We start from the raw sequence: 14714 nt of genomic DNA on the forward strand, positions 1-14714 counted from the left end.
CCTTCATCGTCTCCATATCGATGATGTTTCCTGTTATCTGCACCAGACCGACGATATCTGTCGTCATCTATGTCGTACCGCCGACGTCGGTCATATTGGTACTCATATTTGTTGAGGAGATGCGCGGAGAGTGGTCGTTGGTATCGCACGCTTCTCACTTCTTCCTCGGTGAGGTACCGTTTGTCATCATATTGGGGCCGGTCGCGTGGATCGGCCTCCTTCTTATCTTTGCCACGGGAGTGGCTGCTCTCCCCTTTATCTTTACCATGGCGGTCTACAGGCCCTACCATGTTGATATCGAAAGAGAAACCCAGTGGATGCGTCGTGGAATGGTTGAGCTCCACCATGTTGACACCAGGGAACGGTTGCATGTCTACTTTCATGGCAAACTGACCGAAGATCCATCGGCCTTGTTCTATCGCCATTTGAATCTGTCCACGCAACACTTTGCAGTCGTTGGTGGCGTGGGTGAACGTGTGGTGCCATTTGCAGTATGATCTCCCGTTCAACTCTTGCACCGTAGGGATTTTATGGCCCTCGGGTAACTTCAGCTGTTTTTCCTTTAGCAGCAGATCGAAAATCTGCTCAGTTTTGCTTATATCAAAGTCAAACCCTTTCGAAGGCCCTGGTTGCTTTACCCATTTGCAGGACACGGGGCCTGCCCCCGAGTCCATTCAGCCACGGCGACTTCCTGATCTTCTGCAAAGTCTTCAACTTCATCTGCCTCGACTAGGCCTATCGGGCGCTTGAACTTGTCTTGATACAATTCCGGGTGGCGCTGTTCATATAATGTTAACTTCTGAACCATGTGTGCCAGTGAATTGTACTCCACTTGGAAAGTCAGATCCTTGAGCGGCGCTGCGAGGCCTGCCACGGCCAGCTCGACTGCTTCCTTCTCAGTTAAACGAATCGAATAACATCGGTTCTTGACAGTTCTGAAACGCTGAATGTACTCAGACACCGTCTCTCCCCGCCTTCGCCGCACCTGTGTCAGATCGGCAATGCCAGATTCAGTAGCTTCTGAGTGATATTGTACATGGAACTGCTCTTCCAGTTGCTTCCATGTCCGAACTGAATCTGGTGGCAACGAGGTGTACCACCCAAAAGCTTGACCCGTGAGACATTGCGCAAAGAACCTTACATGTAGCGGGTCTGATGCTGAAACCATGCCCAACTGTGCCAAATATCGGCTCACATGCTCAATTGAGCTAGACCCTTCTGACCCGCTGAACTTGGTGAAGTCAGGGAGCCGATACTTGGGTGGCAGCGGGATCAGGTCGAATTCGTTGGGATACGGCTTGGAATAGCCGATTGTTCTCCTCTTCGGCAGGATGCCGAACTGATCTCTCAAGATTGCACTGATTTGATCCATGGTATGAGGTGCAGGGGCTGAGCTTTCATGACTCGTTCCGGTGGCATATTTAGCTAGCCACGCCTGTTTCTCAGCGTCTGCTCCAGAACTCCCTCCTGTTGCCGCGATCCCTCCTGCAGTAATCTGGTTCGTGTGCGTCCAGTTGTTGCAGTCCGGCACGTATGTGCACACGTATCCATGTGGAATCTCTTTGGGTGGCTCATACAAGAATTGGTAATTGCCAGGATCACCTCCAACCTTGTAGACGACGTATGCCGGTGAACCTTGTTGCTGTGGAGCTGCAAGCGCGAATGGCAGTTGTGGTCTGGTGTGGAACGGTACTTCTCCTTGGTGAGTCCCTAAGGTAGGTCCTGACGGAGAATACTGATGCTTCATGATTTCCTGGACCACACGCAGCGCAACACGCTCAAAAGCGTTCACCAGGCTCTCAGAATGACGATGTAGAGAATGAGCCACCATATAATTGGTTTCTTGGCGCAGGGCTCTGGTGCGCTCTTCCGAAGGCAGAGACAGATCTACTCCATCGAGCACGCCTTCAGGTGTGAATCCTTTGAACCTAATGCCATGTGAACGGGTTTTCTCGAAAGAGCCGATGAGATCGGCTTCGAAGAGTGCTTTAAGCTCATCATACTTCTTCTTGTGCTCTTCAAGCAGATCTTCGTACTTGACTGGTTCGCCCGACATCTCAGCTGCAGATGTTGACGTAGTTGTCGCAGATTGTCCCACCGGGCGTGCCAGAATGTGTTGCCTGTCAAAACCCACCGGCGGGCAGCGGCGAGCAACACGAAGAGCCGGGAGGGTACCAAGACTGCTGGTGGGCCCTAATCCCTCGGTCGTCGTCCCGCAATGCTCCGGCACACGTCCTGGCGGTTGCAAGGGCGTGCCACCTGACCTATACCTGGTCAGGAAGGTGATGGATTGCTTCGTTTAGTTTCCTGCATGGCAAACACGTAAACATCAAATACGAGCCCCGATCGGCTCTTAAGTTGTTCTGTGGATCGGCTCAAAGAGTCGATTGCCCCGTGGTTCACGTTAGATTTACAATGACACGGGGATCATGCTTTATCAATATCAGGCTAAGCTAATCTACGATAGTCTAGGGTTTTCACTGCATAACCGGAACATCCTACGCGTAATTGAGCCTAGCAGATACGTATGATGATGAAAACCAACCTTAACGAGGCCTAAAAACCAACATGAAGTTGATCCCCGGAACAATCCCTTTAGGGTTTAATAAACCACATCTTACGCACTACCGGATCGTTCAACCCGTTTGTAAGGCCTAACCATTCAGATATTAAACTAATCCTTGTAGAACAAGGAACGACTATAACAGATCGGATCTACTAAACAAAGATAAAGCAAGATGCCGCCCTCACACCTAAAATAGATGTAAGGGCGGCTAGATATCGAGGGGCAACGTAGCTAAGCAAGCATAACATAACACGTCGACGTAAACCCCAAAACATCTAAGATAAGGGTGTTGCTCGCCATCAACAAGGCTTCAGCACGAGCAACACCAAGAACGAATAAACTTGTACTGCCTAGATCGCAAGATGCGATCTAGGCAGCATGATGCTTACCCGGGAGAAACCCTCGAAACAAGGGGTGGCGATGCGCCTAGATTGGTTTGTTGTGAACGTGATTGTCCTCCTTTCTCAATAACCCTAGATACATATTTATAGTCCGTAGACTTTCTAACTCGGGAATAAACCTAACCGTGTACGGGCTAAACTCTATCTCTTAATTCTAACTGTAATTTACTATAATGTACAGATACACGGGCAATTTAGCCCAAATTCTCGTACAAGGCCGCTTCAGATACGATCCACGTGTATATCCTCCAAGTCCATCTCCCTCGCGGCCCATCTCCTGATTTGGCCAAAATCTGGTGATAACAGAGCTCAACAACTTATTTAGGTAAGTTCTATGTTGCTCGGCTCTATGATGCTAGGGTATATCACTACTCCTCCACCTCCGTGTCATCGGGTCCGTAGACTATCCCATAGTCTACTCCTTCAACTCCTCCGGTAAGATCAGGTTCCTCGTAGACCAGCTCGTAGCTTCCTTCTGGTGCTCCATCGGCGATAGCCTCCACTTCCGAATCACATTCTAGCAAGGGTGTCGAAAGAAAGTGAGTACAGAGGTACTCAGCAAGTTCTAAAAGAGTAAAAGGTGTTTGATGCACTAGCTACAACCATTGATCAGGAAATCTCAGGTCAATGCATGTTTTGAAAACATTTCTTCAAAAGGTTTATTTTATTATGAAAACTATGCCCGTCAGTCTTCACAGGTTGACCAGAACTTCATGGAGTTCCTTTCCTGCCGCGTTCGCAGTTCCCTTCCCGGAACAAGGAGTGACAGCCACAATTTGATACACTCTGCAGAGGTGCGTTACTTTTCCCACAAGAGATCCCATCCTTTTTGCCATCCGCAGGGACTTGCCCCCGTTCACACTTCCTTTGGTGTGAGGCCAGGTATGAAAATCCAAGCCCACACCGCCTTCTCCGTGACCCTGCAAACCCACCCTTTTGTCCACCCGTACACCCCCAGTAGACTTCTCCCGATAATACGGCTTTACTCACGGTGTACTTTGGACAATCCATCATAGACCGTAGAGCTCGACATCACATATGGATGGGGATTTAAAAGGCTATCCCAACCTACGGCAGTGCCTCCAACATCCCGCAGCTCTACCAGTCCGTTGGCGTGCAGGAGGGAAAAGATACGGCTGGCTTCCCCAGAGCCATTATAGATCTCATGGTTAACGCGGTTTGTACGGCGCTAGAATCACTGGACGACATTGGTAATTAATCCTAGGTTAATATAACCCATGCAATGGAACCTCCACCATATCAACACATACCATGGTTGCATTGCCAGCCACATAGTCATATTCATAGTTGGAAAAGTAACATTTTATTTGCCATGCAGGAATGATAAGTATATAGCTTTGCATTTAAAGTAATAGAAAATACTCAAGTTGGTATGAGCAAGGGTGAACTTGCCTGTGGACTGCGAGATAGTGCAGTTCAATGCAGTTGATGGAACCTGGACCTCGGGTTCTGTAAGAAGCATCATTGTCCGGTAAGGACAATGTTATAAAATCTAAATAATGCAGTCATGTATGTATTATTTTATGTGGAATCCCTTTACCCCAATGAGTTATTACAATTTAGGGTTGAGTTAAGATTTATGCCTTTGGTAGTAATTTGCAATAACTACTATATTAAACCTTAACAAACATCTTTTTTCTCCTAATTTTGAATTTATTTTTAGATTAATAATAGGTTTACACGTATGTGATTTTGTGTTTATTCCCGCTGTGAATTTCTTGTGTGCAGTTTGGGCGTCCTATTGCACATTCTGTTTTTCCTTTTCTTTCTTCTGTGTTGAGTTTCCTTTTATTCTGGGTGGATGTACCATTTTATTGAACCACCGCTTTGACTCTTTCTTTAACTTTTTCTGGAGAGATCCTCAGCTCCCTCGATTTCCTCCCGCGATGTCTCTTTCTGTGCCCATCCTTTTCTTCCTCCTCCTTCAGTGGACTACACGGCGAACCTCCGGCGAGGCATGGCCCCATCGTCTTCCTCCCGTTTCTCCGGTGGTCCTCCACTCGCCATCCTGCACGTCCAGTGCCGCCGTCTTCTCCTCTTCCATTTCCCAGCCACCGCTGTGCTCGGCTCTTTCCGTCCGTTTTAACCAGATCGAAGGGAATCAATTTGTTCAGATCAACTCCCTTGTTCTCCATGTCCATCGTCCTCTCACTGCCTGAGATTTTTCCTAGCCAATTCCTCTCTAGATCCCGCGCCCGTACCGCCGTTTATGGTCATCGAGCAAGGGTACTGCGGAGGTCTGGCCAACCCCGGGGTTCCTGGGCCCAGCAACTCGCTCATATGAGGCGTTGCGGCGGCGGCGGGGGAATGTGTCACTACCGGCGATGTGGCGTGATTGGGGGCAACATGCGGAGGGGTGGAGGTCTTGGAGGGGACGAGGTCGAGTGGCTGAGCTCGGTCCCCGCATTTGGCTCCAACGGGAAGAGTATTGTGGGCGTCACGGCGGCGGCGAGAACCTGCCGCGGATTCTGGGCGTGCCTGTGGTGCGCGCCCTTTGCACGCCTTCCGGCGGTTTTCATTGCCCTCCACCTCGCCGCGCCGGTGGCCGGTCGTCGTCTTCTGGTGGTTGTGGACTATGGAGGATCCTACTTCTTCTGAGCAGTTCGCTGACCGCGGAGACGACCACCTCCTGGTGATTCCAGAGGAGTAGACGCCGCGCGCCTGGACCCTGCTTGACTCGGACCAGATGGGGTCGCTGCCGCCGCCCAGTCTCCCTCCGTGGCGGGTCGCCCCATGCTAGCGCCGACATATACTTCTGTTACCTGCCAATCCACTGCCTGGAACTCGAAGCGGAACCCCAAGTGCGTCGATCAGACGCCAAATCCTTGGAGGAAATGGCGTATGGGCGGCCCCACTTTGTCGAAATGCTCAGACAAGCCTCCATCCAGTATGACGACCCCCATCCTCAGGTAAGTCAGGTACCAAGTTATCCGCTTTGTCTCTTTATTTTCCTTGCCTGTTTCAGTCCGTACTGAACTTTCATCGTCTTTACCGTTTCCATGTTTCGGCAATATCTTGATCAGCAGTCAGCAGCTAGCTTCAGTTACAAAATATTCTCGATTCACCTTTCCATTTTCGTTGAGAGTTAACAACAATGCTACTGATGCATTACTGTCTTCATTCACTGAAGCGTTCAACATATTTACTTGATCGATGGGATTGAGCAGCGGGTTTATTTTTTTAAGTTAGTACAAGTATTCATCCCGGCCAAAGATGCAAACCCCCAGTAGTGTAGCACATAGTTACATCCATAAGATGTTGCAAAGTATCTGCCAAGGGCTGGAATTAAAATGTTCAGTAAGTAGTTTGAAACACAAGCTCGAGCTGCACATATCCTTTGCAAAAGTGTGTTTTTGAACCGCACTTCATTTTATAAACGCACACACTGTATGCCCACGATGGGAAATACATGTAGCTGCCCACTTTGAATTAGTAACGCTTGCGGGTGTTCGCTTCTCGCACCTTTACCTTCATTCTTTGGCTGCGGAATATTGTTCCATTTGATGAAATGGAAGTGGATACCTGATTCGAGGTTCTGTACTCAACCAATGTTGCACCGGGACGGAAATCAACTTTTATTTTACCATTCAATCTGCGTGTATCATGTACCTATGCAGCAAAACATCTTACCATCCCTTATTATTTAAATAGTACTGTGCATTGTTAATTCAGGCTGAAGATAGTGCTAACGTAATCAGTTTTGGATATTACAGTTAATGCTGATAGGTTAAATTTTATGATCTCCACACAAGAAAGATTCATCCACTGATATCACTTGATTTATAATTTGCGATGTTTCTATCTTTCTGCCTCACACTCTTTTCTTGAGATCTATTAAAGACTATACTGAATACTCGATACCAGTCAGTTACAAATTTTGTTGTACTAGCAGCAAAGAAAAGTTGACATGGTGCCATGCTAATACATTCGCTTCAATCCAATAGAAAGATTTTTTTGCAGATCTGCGGATTTGAATATAATTTATCCCTAACGATTCATGAAGCAGTATGGTCCCTCCACAAAGGCTGGGCAAGATTTGGATTTAATTTCTAGATTTTCTAGCGTACATGAATCAATTTGGAAAAAAACATATCCGAATCAGAGTTTTCATCTGGCTTATTGTGTGGTGATAGATTCAGATTTGATTGACCAAATCATCACTTATCTTTACTCTGTCATGTTTCTTATTTCCTGCTGGACCAGTTAGCGTGGAGACGCCCGCTGCCGTATCCTAGCCGAGGCGGCTGGTGCAGGCACAGCAGGGGTCGACAGGTTGTTGCGGCAGGTGTGACCGAGGATCCTGACTGTCAAAGGTGCCGGTGTGGAGGGAATCGAGCTTGCAGGACGGGGGTGCCACCAAGGTGGTGTTGAGCACTTCAAAACAGTTTTTAACGGAATCAGCCACCTCCATCGCCTTGCAAATTTCCGTAGGCTCAAACACTTTTCGGAGCACTTCATGTCTTACAGGTAACTTACTGCGATCTGCTCGGCACTATTGTTTGAGGTGAACTAACAACAAGCTATTCTGTATGCAGACATTTAGCCAACTGTGTTACTTTGATTTCACATCACGGCTTGAACTCAATTCGTCTATGTGGATGATTACTGATAGGCCTAGATGTCCTGACCGGGTTCTTCTCATAGGTTAGATAAAATGTGATATCGTCTCCCTTATGCGAATGTACACTTCTTGCATTCCAGTAATTAGTAGTAGAACGTTGAAATTAGCAATCACGTAAAAAGAATCACTTGTAACTTCATTTCAGTTGTCTTAAATGTGCAGATTTTTCTCATATGCTTATACATATCTAATATTACTAATATGGGTATCCTTCTCATAATCATTGCACATGAGCACATCCATAAGTATTAATATTAACTTATGCTTGCACGCTTGGAGCTACCTCAAGGCATTACAGTAAATTGTTAGGTTTGATTATTATCCAAAATTGAATACTAGCTAATTGCAGGATGGATAAGTTACAGGGGATTTCAAAATATTGTTGTTTTTATGTTCCTCACATCGTTTATCAATTATGATATCATTGACTCTTACTGTACCATAACGCAGAACATTATGTGGGTGACTGGAGAGGTCCCTGCTCTTAGGGCATCTCCAACCGGGCGACCCATCCCGCGCCCGCGCGTCCGGATGGGTCCAGCCGGACAAAAACCCGGCCCAGCGCGCGGACCCATCCCTAAAACGGATGCCCGCGGCGTCCCGATCGACGCAAACCCGGCCCAAATCTTGGCCGGGTTTGCGTGGCATGAACGCGAAAGGCTGGTCGCTCGCGTCCGCCCCTTGTCCGCCCCTGGCCCGCGTGTCATAGGCATAAATAATATTTTTCATTAAAAAGAACTCATTACATTTTTTTTAGCTACTACTTCTATCCTAAATACGTACGGGGCCGGCGGCCTCGCCGGCGACTCCTCGTCGGCTCGCCGTCGGGGCCGTGGATTTCACTCGACGCGGGCGGCCTGTACGCGTGAGGATTCCACTCCAGCTTACTACGGGCTGGGTGGCGCGTCGGCGAAGGCGCGGGCGTCGGCGTCGGCGCGGGCGGCGGCGCGGGCCGCGGCAGCTTGGAAGGAGGCCGTCATCCTCCTCCTTTCCGTCCGCGCACCTCGGGCGCGCTCGCGCTCCGCCTCCTGCGGCGGAATCATCCGCTTCCCGCATAGCTCCACCTCCTGCAGAGCGGCGCGTTCCACAGCGTTGCGCGCCTCAATGCGGACGCAGGCGGGGGCCTGGGCCTCGTGGATCTCCTGCCGCCGGCGCATGCGCTCTTGCCGGCCGCGCTCCGCCGACTCAGCATCCTCCCGGGCGCGCCGCTCGGGGGACGGCATCTGGATGAGGTGACGGGCTGCTCGCATAGCGAGCAGCTCGTTCTTACGGCCGAGAGGTCGCCTAGCGGCGGCGGCCGGCCCGCCAGATGCCCTCGTGCTCCTTCGTCACGCGCGTGAGGTCGGCGAGTCGCTCCTCGATGGCGGCGTTGATGTTCGCCAGCGCGAGGTCCTCCTCGTTGACGGGCTCCTCCGCGGCGGCCGCCCCCTCCTCCGCGGCCTCGTACCAGCCGTCTGCGGTCTCGTGCCAGCCCTCCGCGGCCGCCTCCACCATCTCCGCGTCACCGGCCTTCTTTGCCGCCGCCTCGGCAGCGACGCGGAGCGCCTCGTCGTCGGCGACCCACCGCGAGTCCGCGCGCTCCTCCTCCACCGTCCGCGGGAACCTGGCCCGGGCGGTGAGGGAGAGCTTGGCCCATGTGGCCTGCAGGGTGCGCGGCATGGCGACGGAGAAGGTGGAGTGGCCGCCGGAGAAGGTGGAGTGGGAGAGGAAGGTCTGGCGGTCTGTGTGAGACCGCCGCCGTCTTTTATAGCCGGCGGTCTGGCGGGAAACTTGGGCGCGAGCGCGCGCCAATGTCGTTTTCGCGCGCGCGGGAACCTTGCTGCGCGCGGGATCTTTCCCGCGCGTTCCACCGCCCACCATGGCTGTCCCGTCGAGGCCTGCCATGGCGCAGCGCCGCGCAAGGAAGACGAACCACGTGGCGTCTCTTTGGGTCGCCGCGTTGGGCGCACCGCGCGACCCAAACGGACACGCGGACGCGGGGCGCTGTCCGCGTGTCCTGGCGGCGACCCAAACGGCCCAAAACGGACGGCCCAGCGCGTCCGTTTGGGTCGCCCGGTTGGAGATGCCCTTAGTTGGAGAGATGCGACTCTTACTGTACCTTGGCCTATTGTGGATGGGTATTCATTTCTTACTGAAATACCTTCATGCCGTAAACTGTGGAATGGTCGCTGCTCTTAGTTGGAGAGATACACAATGTCTGGTGATTGACATTGTAGGTTGTGTTTATTTTCATTGCCATATTCATATTAGGATAGTTGGCCTTTGGAAAATAAGTTCGTATTACCAAAACAATATTCAGCAAAAAAAGTAAGAGGGGTGATTTTTTTCTGTTTTCTGCTCATTGGATAAAATTCATTGACCTACTACATAATTTTCATGTAACAGTGCTAGAAGGTATTGTTATTAGAACCAACATCAGGAATATCAAGTTAGTATGTTCACCTTTTCTAATTCTTGTGGAAAAATGAATTAATTAGTATTTCAGCTATTGAGCCCGCAGTTGAAAGGAATTTATTTATCTTCATCTGACGAGTAGTAAACAAAACGATGGCTTAATAGCTTTACTTCATATATTTTGCTCTGACAAGTACTAAATAAAACCTTAGATGAGTAGCTTCTTGCTTAAAAAATTAGGAGCATCGACACATTGTCCCAAGTTACTTAGCGATCGATATACGAAACCAGAGCAGCCTTAGAATTTACCGTCACATTTGGAAGACAATCAAATTACACTATGTCACATCATATATGTTTATATAAGAATGGTGTTGTGGTTATGTTATCATTTTGGTTCAAAAAATCATGTACTGGTCAGAGCTTTGGCAATGTACTGATGGAGTTGTTGAAGTAGAGGTTTTGAACGAGCCCAGAGGTAATTTGTTTAGATCACTGCATAGGGCACTTAGAAGGATCAGAGTTTACTTGGGAGCTACCTAGAGAAATCCAACACTGAAATTTGTGTGCATGTAGTAGTATATGTGATATTTACGAATACTTGGTGGTAGATTGAGAAAATCAAGGAAATACAGATATGTTGGGGAATATATGACATGGTAAACTCATTTCAGGTACTACTGAAGATGACATCCGAACGAGGTTCTCTCATTCTCATCCCTTTGGTTTATAATGCTACGTATTTTTGATGTGAACTAATATTCTTTTATTAAATCATTTTCTCTGGAATCTAAAAGTCTAAGATGATAAAGATACTATTCTGCATTGCATGATTGCATCACATCAATAGTGATATCAATGTAGCAATTCTTTTTATGGAAGATTGTGGACAAGTTATTATTTTTAAATACAAACTTAGACTTGCTGAAGGCTTAGGATGGCCTCTATATTTTTGAACAGCTAAATTTTTCAGAAAGCGCAAAAGCCTTGTGTATCGATGCATTTATAGAGTATACTTTGATAGTACATGTATTTTAAGAAAGTGAATCGTGCGAATTTTTATCTTCCATATAATCAATCCAATAAAAGGACATATGTAAAATTCCCAAATAAACCTACTGCTTACATTAATTACCGGTTAGGTATATACTTTTCTGCCGCACAACCTCAGAAGCTTAAGTAATATGATTGATCCCAGTGTTGGAATCTACAGAATTTTCAGGTGACAAAAAAACCTATGACACTAATGAGATTGTTGGATGGGAGTCACAAGCATTAATGCAATGTAAAGTACGCCAAACCTACAAGTTAAATAGGCAAGGGATTTTCCTTAAAAGTTATAAAAATATGCATTACTATTCAATTAAAGGGGTGAGGTTAGTTTCGTGCCAGGTAGTCAACTTCAATTTGTAGCCCGCGTGTTCTGTTTCTTTTAAAAGCATCATCACTAACTTATGTATTTTTTTTTCTTTTTATACACCACAGATGATTTTGTATTAGATAACAACTGAATCAACCCCATTTGTTGTTTCACTTGCAAGACACCTACACACTATTGATTCTGAGATGTATGGACCGTTTTGGTGTTCTCATTACAATGAGCAAAAACTGGTACAGGTTCTTTCATCTTCTTAATTTCCTTGCTGATCTGCTGAGCAAAATCTCCCAAAACGAAGTTGAACAAAATCATCCTAAGAACTTATTTTCATTATTGTGTAATTAGACCTTCACTGGTATGCTGCCTACAATTCTCTGCTCGAAATTTTCACTTAAATACAAACCAAAAAGTGCTAAATATGGAAGTCTCGACTCTAAAAGATTTATCATCCCAAAGATTCAACTGGAAGGTTTTTGTGTGTGTTGCTAGAATATGGAAGTGAAGGATCAGCAAAACAAAGCTGAATTTTTATGAGATAGACTTCATTGTCGATGAGGTACTGTTTTATGATCTGACACATTATGTTGAACCGCCTTGCATTGTGCACGCCATCTCCTATGTTGCTTTCCCTCATTTTTTTGTCTCTGGTTTTAGAATGTTGTATTCATGGACGAAGATAAACCGATTCTTCTATATCTGGATATCTTCATATCATAAAAAATTTCATACCATTACACTTAGTCAATATATTGGACTTTTTTTCCTAGGTAACATGCTATCATTTTCAAGCTGGCTGTTACCTCAGATGTATTATTTCCTTCTTTTTACGCATGTATCATTATAACAGTATACTAAACAATCTTTTCTGGAGGCTACAGTGCAAGTTCCGCGCTTCTAAAAGGTGGCAGATATATTAGCTTGAGCATAAGAAGTTGTCTTTTTTTACTTAGATCTAGGATCTATTATTGATTTCTTGCAATTCAATATTTCGAAGTTCTCTATTTTTTCATCTATAATATATGCAGCTTTATGATCTCTAAAGTAGTTTGAAAAAACACATTCTTACTAAGTCTGGGTTGCTTCCTTTCTTAGAATGGACAAGTTCAAGCTGAAGAACAAAGAAGTACATATAAGGTGTGCCGCCGAGGAGTAGGTTTAACCGAAACTCGTCATCAAAACCATCTGTGCCATCTCAGGAAGGTGAGAAGTCCGGTGACTGCATAGATGCCGGCTGCCTAGAGGATGACAAAGCCCAGCCTTTTCACTTGGACCCCAACAGTTGTGATCCCCAACACGAATGACAAAGCACAACCTTCTCACAAAGAGCCCAACAGTCATGATCCCCAACATGGTTCACAAATAGCCATGGAAATCAGCCTCCTTTTCTCTGACAAAGAAGAGGTGACTTTGGTAAATACTGATTGCCTTCCAAATAGAGACAATCAAGGTTTTCCTAAAATTGTGTTCTATGTTTATAGGCGCCGGTCACCAAGTGTGTTGTGCATATGATGGCTTTCAGGGATTGCATAGTCAGTTTTATCTTTGATGGTGTAATAACATTTGCGATGAGATCTCAAACATGTACCACATGCGTCTACATGGTTTCTTGATAGAAGATTTATCTAACCATTAATTAGGACATAAATAATGATGTGACGAATTAGCACTCGATTAAAACTATGCAACCACTCTAAAAATGCCACTTATTATTCTTTAGCCCACAGGCACATTTAGGGTGCGGCGTGCCGCCGTGCCTGTAGTTTGCTAGTTGCTTTAATGTGTAAACCACTTTAACTCTCATAAAGTAAAATGATTCAAAGTAAAACTACTTTAACTTGGTGATTCATTATTCATTCCGAAATAATTTGAAATAATAGAGTTGCCTCTATATTTTTGGAATAAAGAGGAATAGAGTATTTTCCTTTGGAAAATACCTTTTTCAAATTGAAAAGACTTGGAATAATAGAATTTCATTTTGAAATGTTTGAAAATAAGTATTTGAACTTATTTGAGATTTTTCCTTGATTTTTAAATACAAGGAAAATAATAGTTTGAAATACCAAGCTTTTATTTTAAATACATCATATTCATAAATTTGAATTTGTTTCTTAAATTCAATTTTATATCTTATTCTTGTTAAGAATAATTTTTCATTCACAAATCCAATTTTTAATGGATTTTTAGAGTTGTATTTTATTTACTAAAAATTGGTGAAATTCTGGCTATTTTCTTAATTGTGAAATGACTAAAATACCCCCTGCCCATATTGGCCAGCCCACTTACTAAGGCCCATGGGACAGCCCACTAAGGCGTGCCCCATAACGGGTCGGTGGCGCCGAAGCGGCCCACCTCGCTCGCTCACTCACTCGTTCCTCTCACTCGCTCGACCTAACCCTAACCTCTGGCGACACCCGTGGCGATGGCGTCGCTGCCATGGCCGCCGCCGTGCTCCGGCCATCTCCGTGCTTCCCTGACCTCGCCACCTACCTGATCTGGACCGCCGCGAGACGATCTATCGATCTGTCCGCGTGGTTTCTCCGATTGCTTCCTCTCCTGGCGAATCGCCTCCTCTCTGGATCTCGTGGAGAATCGCCTCGGGCGATTGGGTGATCTCCGACGAGCTCTCGCCCTCGCCGTCGACGTGTGCGCCTCCGAGACCGACCTGGCGCGGGTGCTGCTCACAGCGCCTGTGCCGTCGTCTCTGTGCCGTGCTGCTGTGGTGGTGTTCGTCGGCGTAACGCCGGCGTCTTCCCTGGCTTTGCAGCTGCTATGGCCGCGCGAGCACTGCCTCGCCATGCCATAGCCTCTGCCACCAGGCGCGTGTAAGTTGCTCTGCTCCTTCTCCTTCTCCTCTCCATGCCTGTGCGCCTCCCAAGCTTCTGTGCTCCTTCTCCTCTTGTTCTACTGCTCTCTGATGATCCTGTGATCATGCAGAGCCTTGCTACTGCTGCTTAAGCTACCTGTGCTTTCATTTTCTGCAAGCTCTGGCCAATTTACCAATCTCTGGTACTGGCCAGTGTGTGTTGCTGGTTGTGCATGCCATGTATTGCTTCCTTACTGCTTGCTATGCCATGTTGTTCATGCTTATGAGCTTGCTATGCTTACTGGCATATTATACTTGCTTGTCTAGGTGTACTGCTATGCATCTGTGACACTTGTGAAGGCCAGTGATGTCTGTGAGGTGCCTCTGTGCCTCCTGTATACTCCAATGATCCATTGGATCAACCATTTCATGTTGGCTAGCCTATCTGTGTGGCTTGACTTGGTTCAATTGATCCATTTGATCAATTAAATGTCAGTGGCTTGGTTGTGGATTAATTTCTGTGGCTAAGT

At 46.9% G+C, this 14714-nt stretch overlaps 1 long non-coding RNA gene across 1 annotated transcript; it reads left to right on the forward strand.

Moving 5' to 3' along the window:
* The first annotated feature begins 9678 nt into the window (after window positions 1-9678).
* On the forward strand, window positions 9679-12961 carry LOC127298680 (uncharacterized). Its single transcript, XR_007850040.1, has 2 exons — window positions 9679-11937; window positions 12474-12961. It is a non-coding gene; the product is annotated as an uncharacterized lncRNA (long non-coding RNA).
* The last annotated feature ends 1753 nt before the right edge of the window (window positions 12962-14714 follow it).

The sequence above is a fragment of the Lolium perenne genome, chromosome 5 (genome assembly GCF_019359855.2).
Source record: "Lolium perenne isolate Kyuss_39 chromosome 5, Kyuss_2.0, whole genome shotgun sequence".
Classification (NCBI taxonomy): domain Eukaryota; kingdom Viridiplantae; phylum Streptophyta; class Magnoliopsida; order Poales; family Poaceae; genus Lolium; species Lolium perenne.